Source organism: Coturnix japonica, chromosome 3 (assembly GCF_001577835.2).
Source record: "Coturnix japonica isolate 7356 chromosome 3, Coturnix japonica 2.1, whole genome shotgun sequence".
In the NCBI taxonomy this organism is placed as follows: Eukaryota; Metazoa; Chordata; class Aves; order Galliformes; family Phasianidae; genus Coturnix; species Coturnix japonica.
The window spans coordinates 96,823,979-96,836,744 of NC_029518.1; the positions used below are offsets into that span (position 1 = coordinate 96,823,979).

Consider the following 12,766-nt stretch of genomic DNA (forward strand, 5'->3'; position numbering starts at 1 on the left):
GCTGCCAACTTGAGGTTCCTCCTGCAGAGGAGCCTGTCTTCCCTTCTCCCCTTCCTTTGTGCAGCTTTGACGCTTCTGAAGTCGATTTCACTTGATGCTGATTTTAATGGAGCAGGAGTTGGATCTGCATGTGAGCCCTCGTGGGATTGCCCCTTTAATTATACCTATGCTGATAATATTATCTTGCGTATTATCAACGGAGTGAGACCAATGGCACGATTATAGTGGGATTTTTAGGAGGTAATGAGGAGAAATGGAATTTTTTTTGGTCAGCTCCCATCCTGAGAGCTGTTTTTATATATGATATTATTAATAAGCTGTATTTTAGCATTCTAGTGTTCCTCTATCAACTAAAACTCCTTTCTGATTTGTACAGAGATTAGAGCAGCTGGGCAGCCAAGTATACTAAGAGTTCACATTTAAGCACTCAGTCATGCAGACTGATGGTGTGTTAGCCATGAATGCTGTTTGTGTTCATGCTAAAGATGAGTGTTGGGACAAGTGCTTATAAACTGGGGGGAACAAAACAAGCAGGAATAACAAGGTATGAAAATAAAGCGTTAGTTTGGGTTTCACAGGTGACAAACCAGGGCGTAGAGGGATTGAGATGTTCAGGTTCCTGCATGGAGCCTGTGGCTGTGATCAGTCCTCGATCTCCAGAGTTTGTCAGGGTTTTACTTGCAGTGTTTCCTCCTCCCCTGGTTAACTGGCTGACTTCCACCTTTTAAAAATAACGTCTAGAGATTCTTTTCCTTTCTTCCAGTTTCAAACCGTATCGCCTGAAGTTTTGTTCTTTTTCAGCTGAGCCTTGCAAAGAAAGGGTTGGAAAGCTTCGTCTAAAACAGCACCTCCCTGACATCTGATACTATCTCGGAGCAGCCTCTGACAAGTGAACCCTCTCATTGAAATCATGTGAGGAATTTTGTTACTCAACACTGAAGATCTTCTGGGGGAAAGGAGGTTGCAAACTATTAACTATGTGGTCTTCTTTGCAAGCTGGCACAAAAAACGTTCTTATGCATTGAGGCGGTCATGTGGTCCGCAGAGAGGAGCAGAGAATGGGCTCTGTACTTGCCGGCCAAGTGAAAATTTCATCTTGCCGCTGTGAGAAATGCGTTTCTTTCTGTGCTGTGCCTGCTGCAAAGAGATAGAAATGCTTCAATTCTGCTTTCTTAAAAAGTGCATTGTTTGATTTCCTTCCCCTCTCCTCCCACTCGGCTAGGTTAGCCTGCGGCCGTGAAAGCAAACGGAGAAGCTTTTATGGCTGAGAACCTTAAGAATCATATATTGTGTTTGGGATGCTTCTGCTCTGCGCTGGTTCAGTCAGGTTGGCCAAAAAGGTCGTCGTTCGGGAGGGCTTCCTGCATAATGTGCTGCTGAGCAAAGTGCTCGTTTCACAGTTATGAAACTGCTGCCATCACAATTACTGCATCGTAAAGCCTAACCTAATCAGAAGGGATCGATTTATGGCCACAACTTGTGCGGTGCACTGCTGGAGGAGGACTCTGATGGCTCAGGTTGGATTCATTGTGGCAGAGCCGCTGTCCTCCTTTACTGCTCCCTGATAAAGTAATACTTTGTACCTTTGTCTGTGAATCTTTACGTACTTTACGAAGGTGCCAGTATTTCAAAAGTAGAGAAACTGAGGCATGAAAGCTGAGTGACTCACTCAGAGCCACACATTGTCCATGACAGCTGTGCACAGCTGCCTCAGCTCCCCAGCTGCTGCACATTGACACCTGTGATTCACTGATATGCTATCAATACATGGAATTCCATGGCCAGTCTTGTAATGCACTCAGTACAAATGCCTGAGCCAGCGAGGTTTATTTATCTATTTTACAGCCTCAGGAAAATTTCTCATCTTCCATTGACTTCTGTGGTCTGACACTCGTCATCCTCATTTATTCTCTTAATTTTATTGCTTTTAAAGGTGTTAGGTATTTTTTTTTTCCCTTTCCATCAGGGCAAAAGAACCATTGGGATAAGTTTTCTTATAAGTCTGTAAGGGACGTTTGGATGTTGTGTTGATGAATATGATTTAGCTGGGAAGTATTGGTAATGGTTGGACTAGATGATCTTCTAGGTCTTTTCTAACCTTAATAATTCCGTGATTCTGTGATGCACCTTTTTCTTGTGTGGATTTTCTTTTCCTCCTTTGTTTAATAGGAATTTTTTAGCGTTGGACTTCAGATCTGTTTTAAGAATGCACACGTGTGATTGTTACAGTTTTGATTCAGCGCCATGTTCACCTGGACACCAAAATATTGCACGGTTGCTGGCTTGATGTGCTTCTAAATGCATTGAATAATGTAGGGCTGGTTATTCTACTTGTCTGTGTGCAGATTTCCCTTTCCCAGTTCTTAACCAAAGCTGCATTTTAAAGTTAAAGACTGCTCTTAAAACTGGGATCTGCTGTAGGGGAGTGCTTCTGACAAGGTGAATTCTGCTCCATCTTTCCATACAGCCCCAGAGCGTATGGAAGGTTGATTAACTCTTCCTCCTGCAGAATTTCCATAGGTGCGTTTACTTCATTTCATGGTGGTTTTAAGTGCAGTTACTGTCCTGAAACATATCAGCAGGTGTAGCTAATCGGGTTTTATATACAGGTATGTACCAAAAGGATTTCTGTGGTCAGGCTGGACAGGGACCTAGCTTTGCTTGTGTGTCTGCAGCATGTCGGCACTGCTTTCTTCCAGTGGCTATTTGCCTTGTGAGTTGGGCCTTGCTTTCAGATCTATGGAAGAAGTTTTTGCAGCCGGGGGAAAACAGATTTTATTATGTGCTTCATAGATGGAAGGGCCTTCTTTTGTTCTCCATATGTATAAGGAATCTATGGAGGTTAGATTAAATTTATACAAATCCCATTCACTGCTGTGGTCGTAGATGAGGTATTAATATTGGACTAAGGAAGTAATTTGCGAGCCAGGCATGCAAAATATATTAATTATGTTTGGTTCTGAATACTTCCATCTCAGTCTCTCTTGCCTTGAATTCCTGCCTTTGGTTTCCTCTCCACTTTTGAACTTAGTAGTTCAGAAACCTTTTTTTCTTTTCACTTTCTGAAGTTCGTCAATAAAACAACTCCCAGTGAAACAATACTGTGGGCTGTTCTTGCAGTGAGCATTGTGAGCAGCTGGTTTTATTCTTCTGATAAGCTATGTCCTATCAATTAGGAAGTGTAGCATATAGTCATTTCCTGCATTTGGAACTGCCCGTTTCTTATGCTCTCTGAAGCGAGCTCTGAATCTGCTTTTTGTTCTTCCAGCGGTACTGCAGTACTAATGGAAGCAGAAAGCATTTAGTTAGTTCATAAAACACAAGCGCCGTTTCTACTTGGGTATTTATTCTGACCTTTATTTTGGACACTTTCTCTGCCATGATCAGATTCTCTGGTTACAATGTCAGCGTTCACTAGAGAAGTCTCTTTGTGATTTCACTGGCGGGGCTTTGGAGTTGGGGCTGCTGGGTGTGCAGCGGCTCTGACATGTAAGTAGTGCTCAAAGGTTGAAAGGGAAAGTTCTTCTGGCAGTGGGATGTCAGCGGGCTCTCTCGTTTCTAGGCTCTGCTGTAATGACGCGGGGTAAACTTCTTGACTCGCCTGTGTACCGCCGTGTAGTATGAATACAATCCTTTCAGGGCTGTTGAGATGTTTGCATGTTCCTAAAGTATTTCAGGATTCTTGGCTGGGTGGTGGTGCGTGCTGCTCTTGGTAATATAAACATGAATGACATAAGTGTATTTACACAGAATAAGAAGTAGTTATTTAAGCTAATACTGATTTTTTTCATGCCACAGATGGGAGAGGTAAGCAGTTGATCACTGGTTTTCTCGGCCCAGTTGTGTTACATATTGTTTCCAGACCTCGCGCTTGTTTTTGCTCTGACTGTTTGCGTTTCGCAGGGGCTCCATCTGCTTGATGGAGCAGTGCTGTGTAGCGATAAGGACAGCGATCTGAAAAAGGAGGAACTTACTGAACTTGAAACTTATCCCTCCCTCTTTCATTTCCTTACCCTTAGAAGTAGAATGATGTTAACATATTGGAGATTCATAAAATTTAAGGTGAGAACAGACAGTTAAATCACCTCGTCTGATATATTTTATATGCTTTTATGTCACAAGTCTTTAAATTTTAATCACTGACTCTGAAGCTGAGACCAGTAACTGATGTTTGGCAAATAACACACACTTGGACAGCTTTCCAGGCTGGAGTGTCCACCTCCAGTAATTTCAGACTCCTCACTTCTCCTGGTAGCGTGTGCCATGTCACTGCTACAAGTAAGTGGCTGATTCCTAATTTGAATTTGTCTAACTTCTGCTGCTGGTCCTTGTTACTGACTTTCCTGACAAGATTAGAGCCCTTTAGTACCCAGTGCTTTCTTGCCATGGAGGTACTTACACTCTGTAATCACGTTAGTCAATTGATAAGGAACCAGAGTTGAGCTTTTAAGTCTCACTCTGAGGCATTTTCTCCAGCACTCAGATCATCCGGTGATTCTTCATGGTCTCCATTTATTTTTAACATAGTGGAAACCAAACATGGTAAATGTTCCAGTCTGTCTCTTATCCACGTGGACTATCAAGGTACAGTGACCTTTTATACTGTGCAGCTGTTTAAATGGTTTGTAGGACCCCTTTGGCATAGGGAAATCCTGCTCTGACCCTGAGGTTCTTCCTAGCAAGGTCTGCAACTTAGCAGCTATGGTTTGCATTTCTTAGTTTACAGATTTCCCTTTGTTTTCAGATACATTTTGCTTTTCTGGGCACGGTTAAAGCAGATATTCAGATCTCTTTCTTTTTCTGCCCTTTCCTCATAGTGATGCACTGTTCCCATAGGCATGGTTATGGACACAGATCTGCAGTGAAAAATGTTGAATAGCATCAGCCTTTAAATTTAGTGACAAAAAGAACTGACGTGGTGCAGTAGCAGGGAGTACACGAAGAACACTACCAGGCAGCTCTCAGAAAGCACCAGTCAATATGGAGCAGCTGACGTGGTTCTCCACTAGAACCAAAGTACGCTCTGTGCACATAATTCATTCTGTTTGACTACGTTTGTAATCTCAAGGAATGAAGTTAGCCTTTTATCAAGGCATTTTTCCACTAGTACATGCTGACTGGCATTACTGCTGTCCCTGTTCTCTCATTCTTTAGCAGGATAATCTTTTTTGCTGTTGACTTGCCTGGCCTTGCACACCACTGGCCACTGCACAGCACCCTGGGTTTGCTCCATCCCCTTTTTGAACATTAGTATAACATGAGCATCCATTCTGAATGCTGGGTTCCAGGGAATCCCTCAGTTAAGAAAACTGGGTTGGTAAGAGGAACATCCTATCATGTTTTATTGCTGGTTGTCCACAAGTACAGAGGTGGAGTGCTTTTGGGGAGGCCGTGGTGCATCTCTGACAGATTGCATTGCTGGCTGGAAGCTCAGAACTTCCTAACCCTTACAGGTGCCTACACTGGGAGACACTTTTAAATAGCCCTCAGTTCATTCCATGGGCAGAATTCTGTTCAATATTGATGTCACCTTGTCACACTCAAATCAGTTCTGTTTTCTTCGTAGCTTTGTGCCTTGTTACTTTTTGTTAACAACGCAGCTGCCTTCACTTGGCCGTTCCTTTATATTCCTTCTTCCTATGCCAAACTGATTTAGCCTTTACTCCCTCCATGTTGCAGCTGTAATCAGCCCTGTGCATGAACGTCTCTTTCTGGCAGTATTTATATTGTTGCTTTTTAGGACAGTGGCATAAGGCATCCTGAAACCAAACCTGATGTAAATACCATTGTCGGTAACAAGTGATGTAGGCAGCTTTTTTGTTGTTGGCTTTCCTTTTTCTTTTTTCTTTAAAGGTATGTGAAAGGACTTGCTCCTTTGAAAAGCAGCTGTTTGGAAACCTGCAGTCCAGTCAGCTAAAACTCAGTGAGGTCAGGCACATATATCTGAAGTTTGGGATGGCTGCTTCCTCTCTGGTGATGGGTGGGAAACCTGCCAGAGAGAGAGGCTTTGCAAAAAGGTTTGGAAGGGGCACGAGAGAGAGGAGAACTGAGGCACAGCATTTTGGAGGCTGGAAAAGGTACTTTAAAAGTGCTGTTCTATTGCTTGAAATCTGAGGTGTGGCCCAGTGGAGGTTTAAGACAAGTAACAGAGACTCAAAAATGTGTGCTGTATTGTGGGACATAAATATTTCTTACAGCGCGAGCCACTGAGCTCAGCCAGCGGCTTTCCTGCCTCCTCACTAACTCGCTATCTGATTTTTCTGTTCCTCTGCTGTCTTCTTGCAGGAGTTGTTTATTGACTGAAATTGTTTCCATATGGCTGCAATGTAGAGCTTGATTACATTAAACGTGGCGCTTTCCTGTGGCATTGCAGTGCTATGAGAAGCTCATCCCTCTTTTTTTCTCCTTCCAGTCTCTCCTCCTTCCATAGAATTTTGTTTCAGGAATGTGGAACTCGCTAGGTGTTATCTCTTCCCTGCTCTGAGGCTTGTATAACTGGAAAGCTGGGATCCAGTTCTTTTTTCGGTCTTCATACTTGATTGCTTAGGTGGGTTAAGCTTGCTCATAAATTGCTGATAAAATACTTAAGTTGAAGATTACAGTGACGTGATTGTGGTTTGAGAGCATTACTGGAGCTGGGCCCTGAGGTGCTAAGCACTGTACAAGTATGCAGACAGGAGATAGCTCTGGAGGTAAAGACTTAGTGCCCATCAAGGCTCTCCATTTAGGTTGTGTTTGCTTACACTGATGATCGGTTTAAATACTGCTCCAAGAAGGTGTTAAAATTCCAGTGCTCAGACACTTCATGGCCCTGAAGGGCCAAATTCACCACTTATCAGGAGTCTGGAAACTCTGTCTAGTTGGCAGACAGCAGATCCATTTAATAGCAGATGGATGCAGGTATCTTTGATAAGAACGAACGCAGGTTGTTGGGTAAGTTAGCTAATAGAACTGCAGTTAGCTGAAAAAAAACCAGCATCTCCACTCTCTGTAATGTTATATGCTTTCTTACAGACTTGTGGTTACAACCTGGATTCAAAATCGTCTTTTTAATTAAAAAAAAATAAAGTATATATATTATATATATATATATATATATATTTAAGTACCTTTTCTTAACCACATATATTACTGAATAAATACCTTTTCTTAACCACATATATTACTGACATCTAACGTAATGCCTATGTTTCTTGCAGTGGATTTGAACAGCATCTAGGCAGTGTAGTTTTACTTTGGGTATCAGATAAAGTGAAGGCAGTGGTGTGATGGGAGTCACTGTTGGCTGAGCACGTGGAACCAGAATGTGATGAAGCAGTAAGCCACATTTTCACACTAGTATCTTCTCTCGCATGTGCATTGAGAATATTTTCTTCATTTCGGTGTATTCAGATAGTTGAGATCACAGGCTATTTAATTCCATACTGAGAAACCATTTGGGAGCTATAAATGCAAAAATGCTTTTTTCCCTCTCTTAACATAAGGTGGAAAAAGAATGCAGAGTGAGGTTGACTAATACAAAACTCTTTCAGTAGAGGACACAACAAGGTTCAGTTCATTTAATAAAGATAATTCTTGTGTTTTCACTAAAGCATTTTAAAATGCAAACCGTGTTTCTTTAACCTTTTGATGCATCTATTACACGGGGTATCATTCCAAATTATTAAAACTCTTAATACACAAAGGTGACATTTTAAAATTGTTCTGTAAACAAGGTGGCTGATGGCTGAGGGTGCCAGCTGCAGTGCTGCTCCTGCTCCATTTTCAGGTGCTGCAGTGGGAAGTTCTCTCCAACCTTTTCAATTCAATGTAAAATGTGAGTTTCAGGAGGAGAAGCTTTGCTACAAATGGTATCTTGGGTGGGATAGGAGCTTTGAGTGTCTTTGAGACTGGTTCAGGCCTCAGATGATTTAGATATGCCTCGTAAATATGCCTTGCCATTTAGAGTTGTTTAGTAGCAGGTATAAGAAGGGCAGTGGCCATGAAGCACTCGTGGCTGCCTTCTCTGCTTCTCCTGTTCCTAAAGGACCTGTTGCTTGCAACCTCACTCCAGCAAAGGTGTTACAAGCCTTAATACGATGGAGCTGCCTACTTTCAGCCCCACAGAAAGGTGCTTCCGTGGAAAGGTGGGTTTAAAGCCTTTAATTCCCCTTTATCTTTCATTTATTCTACTTCAGATGGCTCCCTGTCCAAGATGCTGTTTATGTGGATCCTTTATCAATGGCTTGTACACACTGTGAGGAAAGGACGTTTTCTGAAAGGCCATGAATCTTTCAGCCATGACAGGGTGCCTACGAATCCAGATTTTACTTAAAGGTTTTACTACCCCTGTGTTTCAGAACAGTGTGGGAAAGGTAGGCAGGACGAAATGTACTAGGTAGGTGGGAGCAGGAATGGAGTTTAAGGTGTGGTTAGTTTCCAATGTTGACATTTGCATGGAAAAGGAGAAGCAAGAGCTGAAGGGGGCTGCCACCACCCTTGCCTCTTGTACCTCTTGCACATCAGAACTGTGTCCTGCCTCTTTCCCAATGGATAACAAAGTAAAACTTTCCCCTTTAAGGCCCTCCAGTGCTTCCTTCAAGGAGCTCCTTTGCACTAACAAAGGTTAGTAAGCAGTTTACTTTTCTGTGTTAAAACATGAGTTGATGAAGGCTCTCGTGTTTTATGTGAGTTCAGATATTTAAGTATGAAATAAATAGTGCAGAATACCTTTAATTTCCATTAAGTTTCAGTGCTTTTTTTGGTGTGTGAGTCTTTAGAACAAGATATAACACATGTTTAGAGGTAGTAGAAGTGCACTCTGGGTTTCACAATAACTAAACTGGAACTCTATTAAGGAAATTTCCTATTTTAATTAACAAGTGATCACAGAGCTCTAAGACCTTTCATACTTAATCGTAATTAATTCTCTATTGTTTTTGCTTTAGACAGGCTTACTGTCCACTTTCCAAAGGAGACATTGGCCCTTCCTCCAATTATTTGTTGAAACAATTTACTTTTCAACCTTCCCCACCCCCTCCCTTCATAGTAGGGACTGTTTGGAAATCTGCTTCAGGTGCCCTTTTGGATGCTGCCTCCCAACTCTGCCATATAGTTGCTGTATCTTTGGTATAGAAGACTGCATAGTGCTGGATTGAAATGCTTTTTCTTCTCCTTGCCCTCTTCAGAAATTCAAGTCTGTAGTGTGGACCTTCTTATAAACAGTATGTGTTAAATGTCCCGCAGGCAGCTGTATGAGCAGAATGGTCCTTCGGTCTTCTGATAAGAAATACTTCTGAAAAAAGAACACAGGCTCAGGGCCATGCTGTCTTTGCCGTGTTATCAGCACATCTCGCCTGCAAATGCTGTTTAGTTTTTAAATGTTAAAGAGAGGAGCTATGACTTCTGAGGTACGACTTTGTGGAGATGTGACTTGGACAGTCCTGAGCCCTCCTGCTTTGCTTTGGATGTGCTGGGGCTGAGCTCTGTGCATTCAGAGCACTAAGGAGAGTCTTGTCCGTGCCTGGTGTTCACAGAATCCAGTTAAGCTGCAATTAATATTTCTCCTGTTGTATCTTGATTCTTACATACCCCTTTTCCCATCTCCTAAGGACAGTCTTTTTCATACTTGTTCCTGTACTTTTTGCAGTTACTTTCCAGTATACAAGCAAAGCTCAAAACCCATTTAACTCCTGCTTTCATCAGCCACAGAACAAAATTGATTTAGTGATGTTCTCAGGTTCCTGAAGCCAATAGACCAAAATGTGCATTTCTACCTCATAGTCCTTAGAGAGGTCGTTGTCACAGGGGAAGAAATGTCTTTGTAGTCTGTGTGTTGCACCAGTACCAACAGAATCCCCGTGTATCATTGTGTGCGTTCACATTGACTTAGAGCAAGTTGCACTGGAAGGTTGCATGGTCAGGGGATGAGGTGCAGTCCAACCTGAGCAGTTCAGTGCTGTGCAGGGGATCTCAGCAAAATGGGGAAACAACAATAATTGTTTTGTATAGATAAACCCTCTCATTTTTCATCCTGTCCCCTATTCTTTCCCTTTTCCTGTTTTGGGCCTTCTGAAATGTATTTGTCCTGCTGATTTAATGCCAGGCACAGGGGAGTTAGAAGGCAGTTGTTTAACTGGAGTTTTATGTGGCAGATTTCTGTGGATTGTGAGGTTCCTGCTTTGCTGCGTTGGTGTGTGCACCTAAAAATAAGGGTATGTGTTGTATGTCTTGAAAATACAGCTTTAAGTTAGACCCTGATCTACAGTAAGGACAGCGCTGTGCTAACTTGAACCTCTGCATATAGGTGCATGAGCATCATAACATTTACTTCAGAGGTGCATGTGACAATGTGGAGTCTAAGCTGGGTTAAAATCAGGTTTAATAAATGGAAGGCAGTGCTGGTCAGGTCAGAAGTTTGCACAGTGCAGCTGTGGATGCTGAGGAAAGACTCTAAGGACAGGGTGAACACTGATACCAGTATATGCTTGAAGATATCCACACAGCCTGGTTCAGGCTTTCAGTATAGCTTTTGTATCCCATCTACTCCAGTCAAAGAAGGGTCTATGCAAGTTAAATCCTTAATAGAGCCTTTGTATAGACAAGCTGCCATTCCCAGCTGTGACCATAGCAGTGTTCACCTATTCAGTGTTGCATACCTGGAGGCTGGCTACCTTTGTGGAGAGAGATTTTCATAGTTAGTTCTTGTGAGCAAATGCCTTTAAGTTACTTCTTTTTCTTTTCTCTCTGATCTCTCAATTCAGTCCTGTCTTATTCCACCACTTAAAGCATAAACAAATACTGTCTTTTAAGTCACCCCTGCTGGACTGTAAGCAATCTCTCTCCACTTCCCCCCCTCCTGAAGTTGCCATTCTCACTGGTCTCCTTGTTCACACGAAGTTGGTTGGGATAATACAGACCTGAGCACAGCTTCACGTCTGCTCTGGCCCAGGCAGTTTCTGCCCACAGTGACATGGGCAGCACTCACACAAGCTGCTGCCAGGGCTGCAGGGCTCCTGAGGGGCTGTGGCAGTGGAGAGGTGTGCACAGCCCAGCTTGTCTTTGGCACGTGTGGGTCTGGAGAGATGCATCTGTCTGTGTCCAAAGGAACAAGAGCGTTACAGAATGACAGCAGCAAGTCTCTGCGTTTTAGGTTATCTGCAAACATCTATAGGACTCTCGGTTACTGTTTAACTCCTGTTCTGTGTACTCTTTGTACGTAAGAACTGAGCCTGCTGTCCTTTAGAAAACTGAGTTTGTTTTCTGACCTGTTGGTGCCTTTTTGGTGTGGTGTGAGTGCTGTTTGTCATTTCCCTCCCTCATAAGCTGTCTGCAGTGTATACACCTTTATACCTTGTTGGATCATGCTCTGTCTCAATACTGTATTTTCTGAAACCCTTATTTTCTGTAAAAATGCGACGGTGTGAGCCTGTTTTCTTGGCTACAGTGGTCTTTCTAAGAGAGTTTCTAGTCTTGAGCAAGGATATTCACCAAGGATATTCACCTTTCCTCCCCTCCCAGTATGTATTTGACAGTCTCAGAGCTCTGGAGCATGGCTGCCTCTCAGTTTACCCAAGGCATCGCTTCTATACAGGATATGTGCAAACACACAGTTTCTAACACAGTACAGCAGTGCTGACTCTTTAACTGAGGGAAAAGGAACCAGAAACTGCTGGGAATTATATTTGCATCCCTGTTTGCGTGAGGCTGCTAACGGTTCTAATAGAAATGTATTGGAAATGGATTTTCTTAACCCAAAATGAGCAGCTTGCTTGAGTTAACTCATAGAATAACTCATAGGATCACACAAGGTTGGTAAGGACCTACAAGATCATCTAGTCCAACCGTCCTCCCTTTCCCATACCTACAGAAAACCACTAAGCCATCTCTCCTAGCTCCCTATCCAGACACTAGAGTTCTGCTACTGCTGCTGATTTCTATCCAAAGGTTTCTGTTTTACAGCTGTGGTATTAAAAATTCATGGGGCAGCTTGAGATCAAAGCAAATATATATTCTCTTTACTGTGTAAGCTGGGACATATGCATTGCACCAATTTGTTTTATGTAGGTGTTGTTCTTCTAGCGGAGGCAGGCAGCCTTTAGGTTATCTGTGACCTGAGATATGGGGTGTATCCCAGTGGTTGCTGATGGGCTGCTTCTCTGTTGCCTTCCTTAGGTCAAATCTTCAACGCTGCAATTCATGTTTCTTGGTTAGTTTGGTGTGGTTTTTTGCATGCTTCTTCAGTGTGTATGTGTTCCACATAAATGGGGCTCCCAATGGTGTGCTGCAGCACTGCCTTGCGCTTCAGGTTAGGCCTGAGAACATGGCTATTTTAACCAGCCTTGCAGTTAGGGCTTCAGGCTGGAGGCTGTTTCCAGGAAGGGGATGGTCTGTCTGTGTGTGTTTGCTCATTGCTGAGAACAAAGCAGCCCTGCTCTAGGTATTACAGGAGCAATCTCCTGATAAGGGCCTTCTGTTCATTCATATTTCTTTGCTCAATAACTTCCTCTTGCCTTCCTTTCCCACCTTGCCACACGTACTTCAGAGCACATGAAAGAAAGCAAACTGTCAATACCAGAATCTTCTTTTCAAACTCTTAGGTATTTTTTCCTTTCTGTCAGTTTTAAGAATCGTTGGATAATATGTTGATTTCCTTTCCTTCCTTTCCCACCTTGCCAGCACACAGGATCTCACTTTTGCAGAGAAAACCATATGGATGTGAACCTTGACTGCCCTGGTTCAATAACACAGCAAAATACCTTGCAGTCCCATGGTTTCTGAAGGGTGG

The 12,766-nt window shown here is 42.8% G+C and overlaps 1 protein-coding gene across 18 annotated transcripts in view; it reads left to right on the plus strand.

The window, feature by feature from the left end:
* HMBOX1 (homeobox containing 1) overlaps nt 1-12,766 on the plus strand; it is a 100,911-nt gene that overhangs the window by 3,415 nt on the left and 84,730 nt on the right. The window lies entirely within an intron of this gene.